General features: G+C 41.1%; 1 protein-coding gene and 1 pseudogene across 1 annotated transcript in view; both read right to left on the bottom strand.

The window, feature by feature from the left end:
- The window catches only part of LOC149841542 (uncharacterized), a 62,550-nt gene that overhangs the window by 10,478 nt on the left and 33,678 nt on the right, over positions 1-18,394 (bottom strand). The window lies entirely within an intron of this gene.
- On the bottom strand, positions 2,313-3,635 carry LOC149841543 (aspartyl protease AED3 pseudogene; annotated as a pseudogene).

Here is an 18,394-nt window from a genome sequence, read left to right as displayed (position 1 = left end):
AACAAAGAGAACTTGTTTTACAGAATTGAAAAATGATCTCCCATTAGAGAAATAAAATTCAAACAAAATGGATCAAAATCTGAGCCGTTAAAATGACATAGGGTGATAGGGTTATGGTTTTTGACAAAAAACTGGTATGAAAACCCTATAGAAATTGCTGAAATTTGATATGAACAAACTAGATTTAATTTAAAAAACAACCCTTTTTACGGATCGAAAAGATCATCTCTGGTTAGGGAGAAATCACTCCCGCAAGTTAGTCCTGATTCTGCTAAAATCCCGACGGTGCAAAATAACAGGTTTTGAATCTCAATTTTTAAAGTGAGTCAAACAAACTCAGAATGATCTGATTTTTGGTGGAGAGCATGGAGACATATGCATGAAGTTACAGTAAAAAATTCAAATTAAAATGAGCTCTGGTTACATACAAATCGATAGATCTAAAATGCACCAGAATTCAAAGTATAATCTAGAAAGTAACTGAACATGATGAAAACAAACTGCACATGCGTGGATGTTCAAACATGAGATCTAATGCCTTAAAATATGAATGGGTAAAAACTTTGAATCAGACTCTACAACTCTTCAAGTTGAATGATGCTACCCACGCTGGGAGGAGCCCCCAAACCCCCCTCCTGTAAGGGCAAAAACTCTAAATCAGGCTCTACAACTCATCAAGTTGAACGATGCTACAGTTAGTGTGCAGGTCAGTCGGTGTTTGATGGAGAAATGTTGGATCATTTGTTGGATGTGCACAGAAGTAGAGAGAGAAGGGAGAGAGAGTGAGATGGTTGATGTTCATGGCCCTCTCCAGGGGGAACTCTTTGCCTCTCTTGATTTCTTCTCTAGAGAGAGAGAGGGTTTTACAGTGTTTTACGGAGAAGGAAGAAGAAGAAGATGACGATGAAAAGTTCAAACAGACATTTTTGATGGCTCAGGTTTGTTTCGTCGGATGACCATCGGGAGGAGCTTCCAAACCCTTCTCATGTAAGGGCAAAAACTCTGAATCAGGCTCCACAACAAATCAAGTTGAACGATGCTATCCACATTGAGAGGAGTCCCCAAACCCTCATCCCATAAGGGTAAAAACTGTGAATGAGACTCCACAACTCATCAAGTTGAATGATGCTACCCACGCTGGGAGGAGCCCTCAGACCCCCTTTTCTGTAAGGGTAAAAACTTTGAATCAGACTCCACAACTCTTCAAGTTGAATGATGCTACCCACGTTGGGAGGAGCCCCCAGACCCCTCTCCTATAAGGGTAAAAACTCTGAATCAGGATCTACAACTCATTTAGTTGAATTATGCTACCCACGCTGGGATGAACCCCCAAACCCTCCTCCTGTAAGGGTAAAAACTCTGAATCAGGCTCCACAACAGTCAATGTGCAAGTCAGCCGGTGTTTGATGGAGCAATGTAAGATCTTCTGTTGGATGTGCATAGAAGCAGAAATAGAAGGGAGAGAGAGTGTGAGAGGGTTGATGTTCATAGCCTCCTCCAGGGGAGATTTCTTTCTCAAATAATCCTGCAGTGCAGAGACTGGGTCTTAAATAATCATCTTCGGGGCACTTAAGTCTTTACAACCACTCCTTTTCAAGAATCGTCATTTTTTTTTTTGCACCAATGGAGGAGAGGGTACTTAAGTCTTTGCAATCGCATCAAACTCCAACGCTAATTAATGCTGACAAACATAGGAATACGAGACACACATGCTTACATGTTTATTGTAACACCATACAGAGTAGCTCCAATTTATTGGTATGGAAATTAATTATATCATTAACAACAACAACAACGATGATGAAAAGATTAATCTGACAATGCAAAAAATCTCCCATTGCAATGGCCTCATAGTTTACGTGTTCCAAATTTACAAGCTTGAATAACCAGGCGTTGCCCATCATCCTTTACTGTCATCTCTCTCTCTCTCTCTCTCTCTAACGTGCATGAGTCACAACCATGGTCAACAAGCAACACTCACAAGAAGAGAACCCAAAGAAGAAGAAGATCAAACAGTTCACTTTCAAGAACCAAATAGAAACATACAGAAAACTAAACCAACTGATTCACGGGGGTTTACAACCACAAGGGCGTGTTCATTATATTCCCCTCGCTCATCCACACAGAGACAACCACCGGGTTTTCTCTTCACTTCAACATCCAATAGTTCAAAACTAACAAATCGGTAAGCTGTCGAGGAGGGCCGGGCAAAATGGCTTATGGCTAAAAATGATCAAAGAAACAGTACACTACACCCCCAAGCGGAGCTCCGGAGGAACTGGTGCGGGGGCGGGCTAGGACCAGAAGGCTGGCTAACTGCATTGCTCCGGAGCGAAGCCGAGTCGAGAGTTGGCGAGGTCGATGAGAACCCGCTGGTTCTGCTGCTGCAGGTTGGCGATCACGTTGAGAACCGAGTTGACGTTGGAGGGCGCGGCTGCCATGGCTAGGCATGCCAGCGTCCCCGAACTGCTGTGTATCATCACGTCCTCCGTCCCCAACGTCACGTCCACCCCCTCCAAGTGCAGCGTCACGTTCGGCGCCGCAACCCCGGCCCCGGGTGACGAGAAGCACGTGTCGAACGCCCCCAAGCTCGACATGCCCCCCCCCAACCTCCTCCTGAACTCGTCCCGTATCGCCGCGTAAACCGGCGCTACGAACCGGGTTATTACCGTCCCGGAATCCACCACCGTCCCGGCCCCCGTGTTGGGGTCGAAAGCCGGGAGCAACGGCGCCGTCGCCACGAGCTTGTCGCCGACACTGACCCCAGTGAGGTTCACGTAGTAGAGGGAGGGGCGGTGGGGGTTGGTTAGCAGCGGGGTGGTCCTCACCAGCTTGGGCTGGCCGACCGGACCGAGGCGGAGCGAACCGGAGAAGAAGTTGGACCGGAAGCTCGGGAGGCAGTAGGAAAAGGTGCCCTGGTAGAGCTGCCAGGTCTGCGAGAGGAGGGAGAGAGGGCCGCGACCGAGCCCCAGGACGCCCTGCGGTGGGAGCGCGCTGCCGACGGCCGACCTCACTCCGCCGAAGGTGAAACCAGGGATGACGTCGAGGGCCAGGCGTAGGGTGTCCTTGTACAGCGCCGCCGAGAAGTTGGAGTTTCCAGCGTAGGTATGGTTGAAGAAGCAGCCGGATCCACCGGCGCAGTAGGCGGTGCTCCGGCGGGAGCATTCCCGGGAGCGGCAGCCGAGAGGCAGGAAGGTGGTCGAGCGGTTAGGGGAGAAGGCGGAGGAGGTCGGGGGGCAGCCGGTGCAGGCGGCCGTGGGCACCCACGTCGCGTCGTTGCCGGTGTCGAGAACCATGAACATGAGCTGCCCCGGCGTTCCCAGCTTCACGCTGGCGACGTAGCTGCCGGAATTGGTGACGTGGAGACCGGAAGCCACCGGAACGGAGGGCCCGAGGCCGGTGATGGCGGCGAGGTGGGAAGCGTCGTTGGCCGCCATTTGAAGGACGGAGTCGAGGAGGGACGTGGAGGGTTTGGTGGTCGAATAGAAGGGGGAGCATTTGGAGTTGATGTGCAGGAGGGTGAGGACAGTTGAGCCATCGTCCGCTGGGGGAGCGGTGGCGCACGGGTTGGTGGCGGCGGTGGTGGAAAGGAGGTGGAGGAGGAAGACGAAGGATGTTAAAAATACGGCCGCCATGGCTTGGTTAAGACTTAAGAGGGAGAGAAGCACCCGTCACCCGCCCCAAATTTACAGCCTTAACAGGAGCTGACGCGTATATATATTTATATATAACGAAGGGTGAGGTTCAAACATTTCATTAACATGGAAAAAGTTTTGCGAGCGAGTGATATGTTGGAAACGTAAAGAGAATATCGACATATTTCTTTTCGTTTACACTTATTTTCCTGAAATTATTTTCAGCCTTTTAGTTGGCTAAAGTATTTTACAAGGACAGAATTAAAAAACGAAACAGAATGTTATCGGGATGTTACAATATTGCAAGCGGGATATTAAAAAAATTGCAATCACAACTTTGAACGAGACTAAACGAGTATAATTAAATGGCGATACTTTGGGCATTATTGTCAAAAAAAAAAATCTTATGGGGGGGGGGTGTCAGTAGTAGCATGCTATTGGCCAGCAGGGAATATGGCCACCAAAATATAATTAGATTTAGTTTGTACAAAGAGAACGCACCATAAACGACGAGAAACAGCCGTGCAATTGTTTGGCATGTAAAATGACCAAAATGGCACAACCAAAGGCCATGCATGATGCATGTCTTGTTCTTGTCATTGCTTCTTGTATTACAAAAAAATGCGTCTAGTTTTGTTGAGTTGGCTCGACCTCAGCTGGATTACAGCCTCATCGCGTCCAAAGCTGCAGGTTCCATCCACTTGCATTATCACAAGAGTTTGCATCTTTCTTTCTTCATTCTAACACTTCAACTAAAAACCAATCAACTCCCAAGCCCCTATATACTCCTAAGAGCTTGTATCTGTCCTCCTCAACTGAAAACGAATTTGCCAGTCCTCTATGTCCCGAGAGTTTAGTGTCATTCTTGCATGGGTCAATGCTTCAACTAAAGACTAAATTGCCAAACCTCCTAAGCAGGGTCAATTACTTAGATTAGCCCAACCAAGGGGGGCTCCGCTTGTCTGTTGTCTGGTAGGAGCAGTTAGTCCACGTCACCTCGTGTTGGGATGTTGCTGGTTCAAAACCCAATGGTATAGTTGTATTACTGGTAGGGTCTGCCTAACCCCAGCTTGCCTATAAAAAAAAAAAGATTAGCCCCCACTTTTAGCAATAGGGCTCTCAAGCCATTCGAGTTGGTCCAGCCGAGTCCTGAACGTGCTTTCTTTGTCACCATTACAAACAGCCAATAGGTGCTGCTGCAGTTCACGTACGGGGACGTGGGGGAGTGGGATGGTGGACTTGTTTGTAGTAGAGGGGAAAGAAGGGCAGGGTATGTAGTAGGTCACGGGCTTGAAGCATCCGAAGTCACCTCGAGAGAGAGAGAGAGAGAGAGAGAGAGTCACATGCAAGTGAAGGGCTCGAAATTCAAAGAGCCTGTGCGCTGCAATCTTTGTCGGTGACAACTCAACTCCCCCCTTTTGGCTGGACCATAAAGTGAATGGCACTAGGCATAAATCACAAACATTACTACAAGTTTGCGATCCCATTAACAAGTTGCAGACGAGAAAGACGGATACTGGGTGCGAAAGAAAGAGCGAGGATAAAGAGTACCACACCTACTTCAGCCAGCAGGCCATATCAGCTGTTAAAAAGTTTGAGAACTATCAGGCAAAATCTTACATTGACTTGAAATTCATTCATCATAACCTCATTCTTGCATTAGAATTCATTCCGGTACAAGCGTCTGGCAGTGCTGCTGAGTATAGGAAATTCATCATTTCATCTACAAATACATACCGGGCTGAGAAAACTGATGGATTGATTTGATAAGTCTCCCACTAGCTTGTGGTGTTTCTAAGGTTGCTAGATATTAGATTTGAGTATGTTGACATCTTAAATGTGGCTTCACATGATCAGGAATTAGGATCTCTCTCAACCCGATTATGAGGCATGAGAGCTATCATTTGAGCATATACCTTCGGGCAAAAGATCAAAAGGGAATTCGAGTAACAGCATAAATACCTTTCGGGCCTGTTTGGGATCGGTAGCTGGGATGAGCATTTGAAGAAGTGGCAACTGCTTTGTCAGCTACCACCAGAAGGTGTCTAACTGCCAAATCCATCTTTTAGTGTAAATACAAAGGAGAATGGGCCTCACTTCCCATCCCAAATGCATAAGCGCCCATCCTAGAACCGATATTACAAATGGGACCACCATGGGCATTTGACCAAGATTTTGCCTCGAGAACACCACATGCATAAACGCCCATCCCAGCTACGAGATTCCAAACAGGCCCTTCTTATTTTCGGAGAGTCAAGTCCTGACTTTACTATCATGATCCGTCCCGTCCCAAGACCTTGATAGGACAACAGCTCAGGTCAGTCCCTGTTCAGAACAGCGTGCTTGCACACAAGGCCATTGTGGGTTTTTATGAGGTCAAATAGATCACCTTTTGGGATCACATCCGAAGTTAGCCTCCTACTTTTCTTTCTTATTTTCCTTTTGATGATGGGCAAGATGGGGCTATCTTATGTCAGCTTCAAACACGAGATCCCTCAGGATCATGGCTTATTGCTCATCTTGCTTAATGCCTTTCAAAGTCTTCTTTGTTCATATATATATATATATATATTATGCAGGAAAACACCAAACACCTGCAACCCCTACCGTCTAGTCCCCTAAAACGAGCTAGTTGTAGCCCCACTGAAATTGGCCAATGATATGTGATTATTTGGTGCCCTAAATCAGAGTCAAATGAGAACAGAGAACTCTTGAGAAATAGAACCAATAATCGGATTGCAAATGAAAACATGCAAGGTTTATTTGAACCAATGCCTCATAACAATGTAACATTTATGCAATCTAGTCTTTGTTCACCTCACACCCTTAAGATATAGAGTAACAGTGAATCTTTGAACAACAACAACAACTACAACTACAACTACGCCTTCATCCCAAACAATTAGGGTTGGCGATATGAGGTCTTTCACATGAATCCATCTCCTCCAATCATTTTTATCAAATGCCATGTCTTCGGTGAGGTTCAAAGCATTCATATTCTTTCCTATCATCTCCATCCAAGTCTTCCTAGGCCTACCCCGACCTCTTTTAACTAATATATTTTCTCATTTCTCCATCCTTCTAACTGGAGCATCATTAGGCCTTCGCCGAATATGTCCAAACCACCGTAAACGATTCTCTCTCATCTTATTTTCAATAGGTGCAACGCCTACCTTCTTACGTATCTCCTCGTTCTGAATCTTATCTTTTATTGTATTTTCACACATCCATCTAAGCATACGCATCTCATCTACACTCATTTTTTTGAATATGATGTCTCTTGGCAGCCCAATATTCCGTACCATATAGTAAAGCGGGCCTAATAGTCATCCTATAAAACTTTTCCTTCAACAACAATGGCATTCTACGATCGCACAACACTCCAGTTGCACTTTTTCATTTCATCCACCCAACCTTTATCTTATGATTTACATCCCCATCAATTTCTCCGTACTTTTGAATGATAGATCCCAAATATTTGAAACAATCATCTACCGGTATTTATTGTTCAAGCTTCACTATACTCCCATCACTACTTTGTTGCTTACTAAACCGACATTCCATATATTTTGTCTTACTCTTACTCAACTTAAAACCTCTTGCTTGCTTCCAATGTATGTCTCCATAATTCTAACTTAGCATTAACCCCAGCTCTAGACTCATCAATCAAAACGATATCATCAGCAAACAACATACACCACGGCACATTTTCTTGAATTGATCTCGTAAGCTCATCCATCACTATAGCAAATAGGAAAGGGCTTAAAGCAGATCCTTGTTGTAACCCAACCGTTATAGGAAAATTGGTTGTCACCCCTCCATAAGTGCGGACATTGGTTACTACTCCTTTATACATATCCTTAATTATACTAATGTACTTGAGAGAAACACATTTCTTCATCATTGTCCACCAAAGAACGTCCCTAGGTACCCTATCGTATGCCTTCTCCAAATCAATAAAAACCATATGCAAATTTTTGTTCCTCTCTCTATTTCTCTCAATAAGTTGTCTAAGAAGATGTATAGCTTCCATAGTTGATCTTTCAGGCATAAAACCAAATTGATTCTCTGATATCATGACAACCTTCTTCAACCTAGACTCATTCACCTTCTCCCAAAGTTTCATAGTATGACTCATGAGTTTTATACCACGATATAGTTTGTGCAATCTTGTATATCACCCTTATTCTTATATAGAGGGACCAAAGTACTCTTCCTCCACTCATTAGGCAACTTATTTGTCCACCAAATCTTGTTAAAAAGATTTGTCGACCATTCTAAACTTTTCTCTCCCAAGCATTTTCAAGCCTCGATATGTATACCATCTGGGCCAACTGCCCTTCTTGGTTTCATTTTCTTCAAAGCCTCTACAATTTCTTTCATTTGAATCTTGCACATGAAGCCACGATTCATCTCATGAAAAGGAATGGACAAATCTCCAAGATCCTGAGCATGACTTTCATTAAATAGCTTATCAAAATAATCTTTCCATCTCTCCTTAATCTCCTCATCTTTGACTAAAACATTTTGTGTTTCATCTTTGATACATCTAACCATACCCAGATCCCTCGATTTCCTATCTCTCATCTTTGAAAGCCTATAAATATCTTTCTCGCCCTCTTTGGTATCCAACTTGTCATAAACCTCCTTATATATCTTATCTCTCGCGTTTCGAACTACTTTTTTAGCTTCCTTCTTTGCTATCATATACTTCTCCAAATTCTCATTATCACGACTCTTACTTAGATTTTTATAACACTCTCTTTTAACCTTAATAGCTAATTTGACATCCTCGTTCCACCATGATGTATCCTTACCTAGCGGTGCACTGCCTTTAGACACACCCAATACCTCCTTAGCCACCTTTCTCATGCCACCCGCTATCTTATTCCACATTGATTTTGAATCTTCCTCGAGACACCAATCAGCTTCCTTAACTACCTGCTCTACAAACATTCTTTGTTTATCTCCTTTCAATGCCCACCACTTAATTCTAGGATCTATCTTATGTCTATCCCTTTTGTGGCATTGTCTACTTCTAAGATGTAAAATTAAGACTCTATGTTGTGTAGCTACACTTTCTCCCAGTATAACCTTACAATTGATGCAACAACCCCTATCTCTCTTTCTAAGTAGGAAAAAATCTATCTAACTCGTATTAACCCCACTTTTAAATGTTACTAGGTGAGACTCCCTCTTCCTAAACCAAGTGTTTGCTAAGATCATATCATAGGACAAACCAAAATCTAAAATCCTTTCTCCATTTCATTTTTTTCTCCTATACTATAGCCTTCATGGATACTCTCAAATTCATCCCTACTAATGCCTACATGTCCATTAAGGTCACCGCCAATGAAAAGCTTTTCTCCATAAGATATCCCTTGTACTACTCCATCTAAATCTTCCCAAAATTGACACTTAATGGACTCATCTAAACCTACTTGAGGTGCATGAACACTAATAATATTAATAATATTTGTACCTAATACTAATTTAATAAGTAAAATCCTATCACCCTTCCTATGGACCTCAACTACATTATCTATAAACTCATGATTCATAACAATCCTTACTCCATTCCTATTTCTATTTATTCTTGTATACCAAATCTTATATCCCCTAGGTTCTATGACTTTTGTCTTCTCACCTACCCATTTGGTCTCTTGTAGACATAAAATATCAATCTTTCCCCTACACATAACATCTACTAACCCTACCAACTTACCAGTTAAAGACCCGATGTTCCAAGTGGCTAACCTAATTTTATTGTCTTGGACTAACTTCTTTACCCCCACCCGTCCAACAAAGTGAGGGAACCCTTACCTATTTGACACCACACCCGGGCGCCGGTGTAACGCGTCGCTTTCGAACAATGACCTAGCAACCCTTGCTCATTTATCACTGCCTTCGGGCCTATAGAGTACAGCGCGTCGCTCAGTAGGGAATGCCTCAACGAAATTCTCATATTGGTTCATATTCACAGGGTATGACTAAGTTTTTATGCTGACTGTCACTGGCCTACCGCAACCCTCCTCCTTTATCCGGGCTTGGGACCGACAGTGTATAACTAAACAGGTATACACAGGCGGAGCTAACAGTGAATCTTTGAATAGAAAAAAAAAAGTGGTGGGAAGCAAACAAGCCACATTTATTACAAAGCACGTTAAGGAATTATCATAGGTAGTAAAAGCACTATAAACAAAATAATCAAGCAAGAAACACTAGCGTGAAAACCCAACGATACTTTGATAATGGCACTGATGCCACCCTGGAACTAAGAAGTCCCCTTCACAACGATGACAGGACACTTCACATTATTGATGCAGTAATTGCTTACACTACCCAGGAACATCCTGCCGTGAAAAGCACATGAAGACGGTACTCAGAAGACCAACAAAGTCAACATTTAAAGGAATCAGATTAAACGAGTAGCACTCAATCAACAGATATGACTATGCGGGCAACAACTTCTTAGAGGCATTCAAAACAATGCAATCATGATACGGTCAGTATTAAGTTCACATACCTGAATAATTCTCATATTGAAGATACCAGTAGCTGATTTTCTAAAGCTCTAAGCTGAAGAATGTAGCTTGGACTACTTAATCACGCATGCAACAACTATTAAAGTTACATCTTAACTTAGTGGCAAATGGATATAGTGGCTTGGCACTATCAAGCATAGTGACAAACGTTTTTTTCGGCAAAATCTAGTTTTTCAAAAACTTGCGAGAAATTGAAAAAATTTCATAAATCTCACATTTTTTGGCAAAATCTCAGCAATAAAAAAATAAATTAAAAATATTTAAAAATATTAAAAATTTATTTAAAATTAAAAATACACGGTTTTTTCATGATAAATAGTCGTTTAAAACGTAAATATCGCGTTTAAATCATGATATTTATGTTTTTTCATAAATCTTGCAATATTTTGAAAATCTCTCAAGAAATTACCGTTTTAAACTTTCAGGCAATTTCTCACGATATTATCAAGCGATTTTCATTAATCTCGCAACATTTGTCACAATGCTATCAAGCAAGATTGATTAAAAAGCTCGGTATCATCTTCAGCAATAAATGGAAAATGGAATGGCAGGGTGTTGAGAAATGATTCCGTGATAAAGCAAAATCACTGCACTTCATGATGTCAAACATAGCTGCAAAGCTATGTCACATGGATACTCTATTTTGGCCCCCGTATCATGTCCCCTTGTATACTGGTCATATTGAAAACATCACAAAAATAAAAAATGGCTGTGTCCCCACATCGGCAGCCGTATCCATGTGACATAGTTGTAGAGCTTCTGACGAAGCAATTCGGCACATGCAACATGAAGGAACCCAAAGACATAATTTTTGTTGTAAAGTATGAATTACAATGACCCAGCATCTACCATCAGAATGGCATTGCTAGAGTCTTGCCTGACAAGCAGTATAAAAAAAGGGGGCCATGATTTCCCAGTATCACTATCACAATCATTTGCAAAGGCATTGCAAAGGACATCACAATTTTGCGCATGGCGTATCCTAAATGCATATTCTCCATTGTCATGTGTTAGTAAGTAGAAACTAGGCTACTTTGGCAGATTTGAGTATTTAAAATCTGAAAAGAAGTCGTTATTGGGTCTTGGACCCAACTTCTGTATGTACAAGACCCGACCCGACCCGATCCATGTACTGAACCGGGTCAATGTCCAGTTATTATGTAATGTAATTTAAGATATTGTTAGAGGGTATTTTCGTACCCTAAAATCTTGTATTCAATATATTAATACATTGATAGACGCAGACTGTGACTCTGACGTCTTTTCTTCCTGCAGCCCCTTCTTTCTTTATTTTGTTCTTTCTTTTCCTACTCAGCTGAATGTGAAGACTTCCTTTTCTAATATGGTATCAGAGCAGCGTGACTTCTGGGTGTAAAGAGTTGTCTCGGCTTCACTCTGTCAACGTGAAAACTTCTGGGTGTAAAGAGTTGTCTCGGCTTCACTCTATCAACGTGAAAAGTCGATTTTCTGTCCTACAGGTTATTCTCCTTTTCTTTTCTGTCAAGTTAACGATTCTTCCTCCTCTCTTTTCTATCTTCCATCGCAAATCTGAATCGTATTCAGTCTGCTGTTACCTATTGGATTCTGTTTCCAACTATCTTCCTACTTTTCTTTTCTGTCAAGTTAACGATTCTTCCTCTTTTCTTTTCTAGTGGATTCGAGTCCTATTCTTTCACGCGATTTGCCTAATCACGTGAACCTGGCCCTTCTTCTCTCGTTTTACTTTCTAACTCTTCACGTGATTTGCTCAGGCACGTGAATCTGATTCACTTTCCCCTGTATCACGCAAAAGTCGAGCTTCCCTATTTATTCTTTATACCTGCTGGTTATTTCAGATCTGTCCCTTCCCGTTTCTTCTGTCCACACGAGTTCTTCATTATTTGCCTCCATATCTACTGTGTGCCTTACACAGTTCTGAAATAGTATATACGATCATCCTTTTATTTTTCTATCTGAATATTATTTCATTCCCTGTCAAACCTTTATTCTCTGTCATAAATTTCTTTCATATCTCTGTGCCGATTTCTATCATAATTTACTTTCTCCTCAAATGGATTCCCCCCTTCCGCAGTCCGGTCTCTCCTCCAACTTTTTCGGTCAACTAGTCTCTGAAAAACTGAATAATTTCAACTTCTTAACCTGGAAAAGACAGATTGTTTCGTTCATAAGGAGTCAGGACCTCTTTGGTCATCTGGATGGATCGGTTTCACCTCCTCCAGAGTTCACTTCGTAGGAAAAGATGGACGATAAAGGGGCGCAATCTACTGTTCTTCTCAAGAATCCAGAATATGTTACTTGGATGAAAAGGGATCAATCGTTAGTGGCATACATCACTTCAACCCTCTCACAAGAGGTTCTTGTAGTCATTCCTGATGATTGTTCGGCCAAAGAATTGTAGGACAAGCTAGTTCAGACCTATTCGCAGATCTTTGAGGCGAGAATCATGTTTCTTAAGCGAGAATTTCAAATGTTGAAGAAAGATTCTATGTCTATTATGGAATACCTGAACAAAATGAAAGGCATCACGGATCAGCTGGCTATTGTGGGGTGTCTCGTCAGTGAAAAGGATAAGGTACAACAAACTTTGAGTGGGTTGGGGTCAGATTATCATGATATGACGACCACTTTATTATGTTTACCAGAACTTCCAAAATTTGAAGACCTTCGTGCCAAACTATTGCAATATGAAATGACTCTGAAAGGATCTTCTGAAGACATTCATGGACATTCAGGAACCCAAGATGTGTTGGCCACAGGAATGACTTATGGTAGAGGTAGAGGAAATTTCTTTCGAAGAAGGGGAGGCCACGGGAGAAATACTTTTGGAGGTCGTTGTATACTTCCAACGCCCAATATACAAGGACAAAGGCCCATTCCCACCTGTTTTTTTATGTAACAAGAAAGGGCATATTAAAGCAAATTGTTGGTTCAACCCTCAAAACAAGGAAAAAAACATCACAAACAGAAGCTAGGAGGGATGGAAAAGTAAAAGAGTTGTTGTTGGCAGCCTTGGCAGGCTTGAATATGAAGCAAAATGATAAAGGCACTTGGTACATCGACTCTGGAGCAGCGACTCATGTCACGGGTGATGCGGGTAAACTCTTGAATCTCTCTCCTTATGTTGATAAGAATAGCATAGTCACGGGAGACGGTTCTCATCATTCTATCTCACACATTGGAAATGCCATTATACCCATGTCAAGTCCTCTCTTAAACTTCCAAATGTTATTCATGCTCCTAATATTCAGAAGAACATTGTTTCTGTCTCAAAACTTGTTGATGATGTTAATGCTTCAATTGAATTTACTCCCTCTTCTGTTTATGTTAAGGATCTTAGCACGAGGAAGACATTCGCTGAGGGAAAAAGATGGGGCAATATGTACATCTTTCAAGAAGATCCTTCCTCTGTTCATTCTGACTAGTCATCCTTGAAGCCTCATCAACATCAATTTCTCGCTCCTTCTGAGTTTGTGTTTGCCATTTCTGAATGTAATAAGCCAAGACTTTGGCATAGTCGTCTGGGTCATTGTGGTCGTCATTTTATTGAAAAACTTGTCTCAAATAATCTCATTCCTAAGTCCAGTCTGAGTTCAGAAGTCATTGATATAAAGTGTTCTAGTTGTCATTTATGTAAGAGTCGTGTTTTGCTATTCAATTCCATTAATAAGAGAGCTTCAAGGCCCTTTGAGGTCATATGTTCTGATGTCTGGGGTCCTGCCCCCATTGCTTCTCTTTCTGGCAGTAAATACTATCTCATTTTCGTTTATAGTTATTCACGTTATACTTGGATATTTTTCATGAAGCACAAATCAGAAGTTTTTGGATTGTTTCAGAAATTTCATTCATTTGTTCAGAACCATTTCTCTACCAACATTCTCAATTTTCAGTGTGATGGAGGAGGTGAATTCGCCTCTAGTGACTTTGTTAGTTTTCTTCAACATAATGAGATAAAGAGAAGAGTGACTTGCCCACATACACCTCAACAAAATGGGATTGCTGAGAGGAAGCATCGACATATTGTTGACAGTGGAATGAGCATGATGCACGGGAGCAATCTTACTGTAGCACTATGGACTGAAGTCTTTCATTCCACAGTTCATGTGATAAATCGACAGTTCATGTGATAAATCGACTGCCCATGACCATTTTAGAAAATAAGTCACCATATTTTTCTCTATTTGGCATACAACCCGATTATCATGAATTACATGTGTTTGGGTCTATTTGTTATGTTCACATTGACAGCTCATTGAGACATAAGTTTCAAGACAAAGCCTTAAAATGTCGGTTTATGGGATATGTTGAAGACTACAAAGGGTATAGGTGTTATGATCCATTGAGTAAACGCATCAAAATATCAAGAAATGTAGTTTTTGATGAATTTAATTTTGATGATCAGCCGCCTAATTCAAGTCTTCATGTTGTTAACTCAAGTCCGAGTGTTGAGGTATAATACCCATGGTTAAATTCAGAACTCTTCTCCAATGCTAAGGAAGACTGCCCAGCAGACTGCAGTCAAAAGGAGATATATGAAGAATCAGCAAATGCAACTCAAACAGAAGAGATTGTCACACAAAACTTGGAGCCAACAAGGTATAAGGGTGTTGTATACACCCGGCGAGAGAAAGAGCCCTCATCCATTCCTTGTACATATACGAATCTTTCTGATCCTGCTTCACAGATGATGGATATCAGAAGATCCTCACGGATTCGACATCCGCTTGACAGGTGGGTAAGCTATAAAAAAAAATCATTGGATTTTCAACTATTCTTGACGTCCATAAATAAAGAGGATGAGCCTCTCATGTTCTATCAAGCTGCAAGTTCTAGAAGATGGGTCGAAGCAATGAATGAAGAAATGGAAGCCTTACATGAATGTGGGACATGGGAGATTGTGCCTAGACCACTAAATAGAAATGTCGTTGGGTCAAAATGGGTATACAAGATAAAGTATAAACCAGATGGAAGCATCGAAAGGTATAAAGTTAGACTTGTAGCCAAGGGATTCACACAAGAACAAGGACAAGATTTCGATGAAACTTTCAGTCTTGTGGTTAAGATGGGAACCATTTGTATTGTGTTGAGTCTAGCCATTGAACATGAATGGACATTGAGCCAGTTAGATGTAAAAAATGCATTTTTACACGGGGATTTAAAAGAGGAAGTCTACATGGAACAACCCACTGGGTATGCAGAACGAGACGCCAAGTAATATGTATGCAAACTAAAGAGGGCACTCTATGGATTGAAACAAGCCTCTCGTTCCTGGTTCGAGAGTTTTTCACTAGAGATACAAAGGCATGGCTTTTCTCGGTCCTTTCTGGATCACTCGTTATTCATTCACAATGAAAGAGATGTCAATACTCTCCTATTGATATATGTTGATGATATTGTCATCACAGGAAACTACAAAAGTCACATTGAGGAGGTAAAGAAGTTATTAAATCAGAGATTCAAATGAAAGATTTAGGGGAGCTGCAGTATTTTCTTGGGGTGGAAGTTGATAAAAGATGTGATACACTCACACTTACTCAACACAAATACACGTTGGACGTTCTCAGCAGGGCAGGCATGACAGATTGTAAGTCATTAGCAACTCCAAGTGTCATTCATCAGAAACTGAGTTCTAAAGAAAGGGATATATATATGGAGATCCCACTAAGTATCGTAGCATAGTTGGCATGCTACAATATCTGACTTTTACTAGACCAGATAAAGTATATTCGGTTAATCAGGTGTCTCAGTTTATGCATGAACCTCATACGTCGCACATGGAGGCAGTCAAATGAATACTTCGTTATCTGAAGGGTACAATTGGTGATGGGCTGGTATATAAGAAAAGTGAATTAGATCCAGGCGGCGGCCATGAGATCATTATTTATGCTGATGCTGATTGGGCAGGTGATCCAGATGAACGACGGTCAGTATCTGGTTATTGCAGCTTCATTGGATCGAACATGGTATCTTGGAGCAGTAGAAAACAGAAGGCGGTCGCTAGGTCAAGTACTGAGGCTGAATACAGGTCGATGGCAGCTGCCACTGTTGAAGCCACATGGATAAGGCATCTCCTAACGGAAATGGGAGAACCTATTGCTCGATCACTGCTACTGTGTGATAATCAAAGTGTCATCAATATGTCTTTCAATCCCATCCATCATAGTCGAGCAAAGCATATTGAGATAGATCAGCATTTTATTAAGAAAAAGGTCGAAGAAAAAGAGATTGAGCCCATGTTTGTGTGAACTGAAAAGCAGGTTGCTGATATTTTCACCAAAGAGCAGACAAAGGAGAGATTTTGGTTTCTGAAAGGCAAGTTGTTCATGGTCCAGGACCATGCACAACTTGAGGGAGGCTGAAAAAGAAATCGTTATTGGGTCTTGGACCCAACTTCTGTATGTACAGGACCTGACCCGATCCATGTACTGAACCGGGTCAATGTCCAGTTATTATGTAATGTAATTTAAGATATTGTTAGAGGGTATTTTCGTACAGTAAAATCTTGTATTCAATATATTAATACATTGATAGACGCAGACTGTGACTCTGACGTCTTTTCTTCCTGCAGCCCCTTCTTTCGTTATTTTGTTCTTTCTTTTCCTACACAGCTGAACGTGAAGACTTCCTTTTCTAATAAAATCATCATAGCAAACCACACAAGAAGATACTTATATTAGATAGATTAGAATTTTTTTTTTATATTTACACAGAAACCGCCCCCAAGATTAGAGACCTAGCTGCGCTGGCTCTACCTGCCATAATTACGATCACTGTCCTGAAAGCGTAAAACTGTGGGCTTACCCCTTGTCCCCAGGGAATCGCCACACTTCGGCATGCGCAAGGGGGATGCCCATGGGATTTGAACCTAGACTGCATGCCTAGCGGCCTAGGCCCCATTCCATTACGCCAAACCCCTTTGGGGAAATAGATTAGAATATTAAAATGAATGTTACCAAAGGACCAATTCCCACCAATACGATGCACCACAATGACAAAAAAACACCAAGGCAAAAAACCTTGGCAGTTGAGCTAGTTTTCATTAAAAGGCAGGGATGTTAATATTCAATACATAACCTGTGAAACTTGATTCAGTGTCAAATAGGATTAGTTAGTTTTAAATTGGATGCATTTACATCAGATCATTATATACAAAAAAAAGAAGTCAATAAACTGGAAATATCAGTAAAATATCTTTCAATGTTTCCACAAAAATCTATTTTTCACAAAAAATTTCTCAGTTTTTATTTCAAGATACAAAGTGACAATTTTTCAAAGAAGACTATTTTGTTTTAAAATCTTCAGCAACGTTCATCCTACTTATCGCATAGATGATATCTGATGATAAGGTTGAAAATCTTGTTAAGGGGATTCCTACTAAGACTACTTTCCAAGTTTACCAGCAGTCCATTTAAAAAGTAAACAAAATTAAGCTATATTTCGGGTGCACAATGGCTATCTTTATCACTACAAAATTGTTAAGCACTGGCATCTTGACACCAATTCAAACTGAATGAGGATGAACTTAGAGCCTGCCTGGCCAATGCCTCGAAATTAGATAAATGACATAAATGTTCATATAAATAGATAAGATTAAATTAACCACATCCATGACACAGCCATTACACACGTGCAAGCAGGTCTCAATTTCTGAGATGGGTGATGTCAAAATTCTAAAACACATCAAAAGGGAGAACTATGTTCATGTGAAGTTCAATCATGATTAAACCTGCCCGAGTGTTTTAACATAATATATAAAGTCCGTATTCCAATGTAACCAAAAAGAGACAATTTGCCAGTCGAACTAGCATTTCAGTTTGTATGATAAAAGGACTACATCCGGCATTCAGTATAAACAAAAATAGATCAGACTTTGACAGCCTATATAATGGAAATGTTGCTCCAAGTAATTTTGCCAAACACGGGTTATGCAGACCCCTACCACAGCAGTCACAATTATGTTTCTCTCAGTTTATTTTGGCACAATTTGATGCTACACAAAATATTATTGTCATTACTCTTGTAATCTTGAATTATGATTATCATTCCATTATGCATGTGCGCTCACACACACAGCGAAAATTATTGGTTATACATCTATAAATGCATATATACATATTATGTTCACCTCTTTTATGTTGTTTATATTAAGTTCATTTTATTAAAGGTCAAAACTTAAAACCTTGTCTCCAATGTTTATCTATATTATAATAATAATAT

Source organism: Nuphar pumila, chromosome 4 (genome assembly GCF_984573655.1).
Source record: "Nuphar pumila chromosome 4, dmNupPumi1.hap1.1, whole genome shotgun sequence".
NCBI lineage: Eukaryota > Viridiplantae > Streptophyta > Magnoliopsida > Nymphaeales > Nymphaeaceae > Nuphar > Nuphar pumila.
This window is presented reverse-complemented; position numbering and strand designations above follow the sequence as displayed.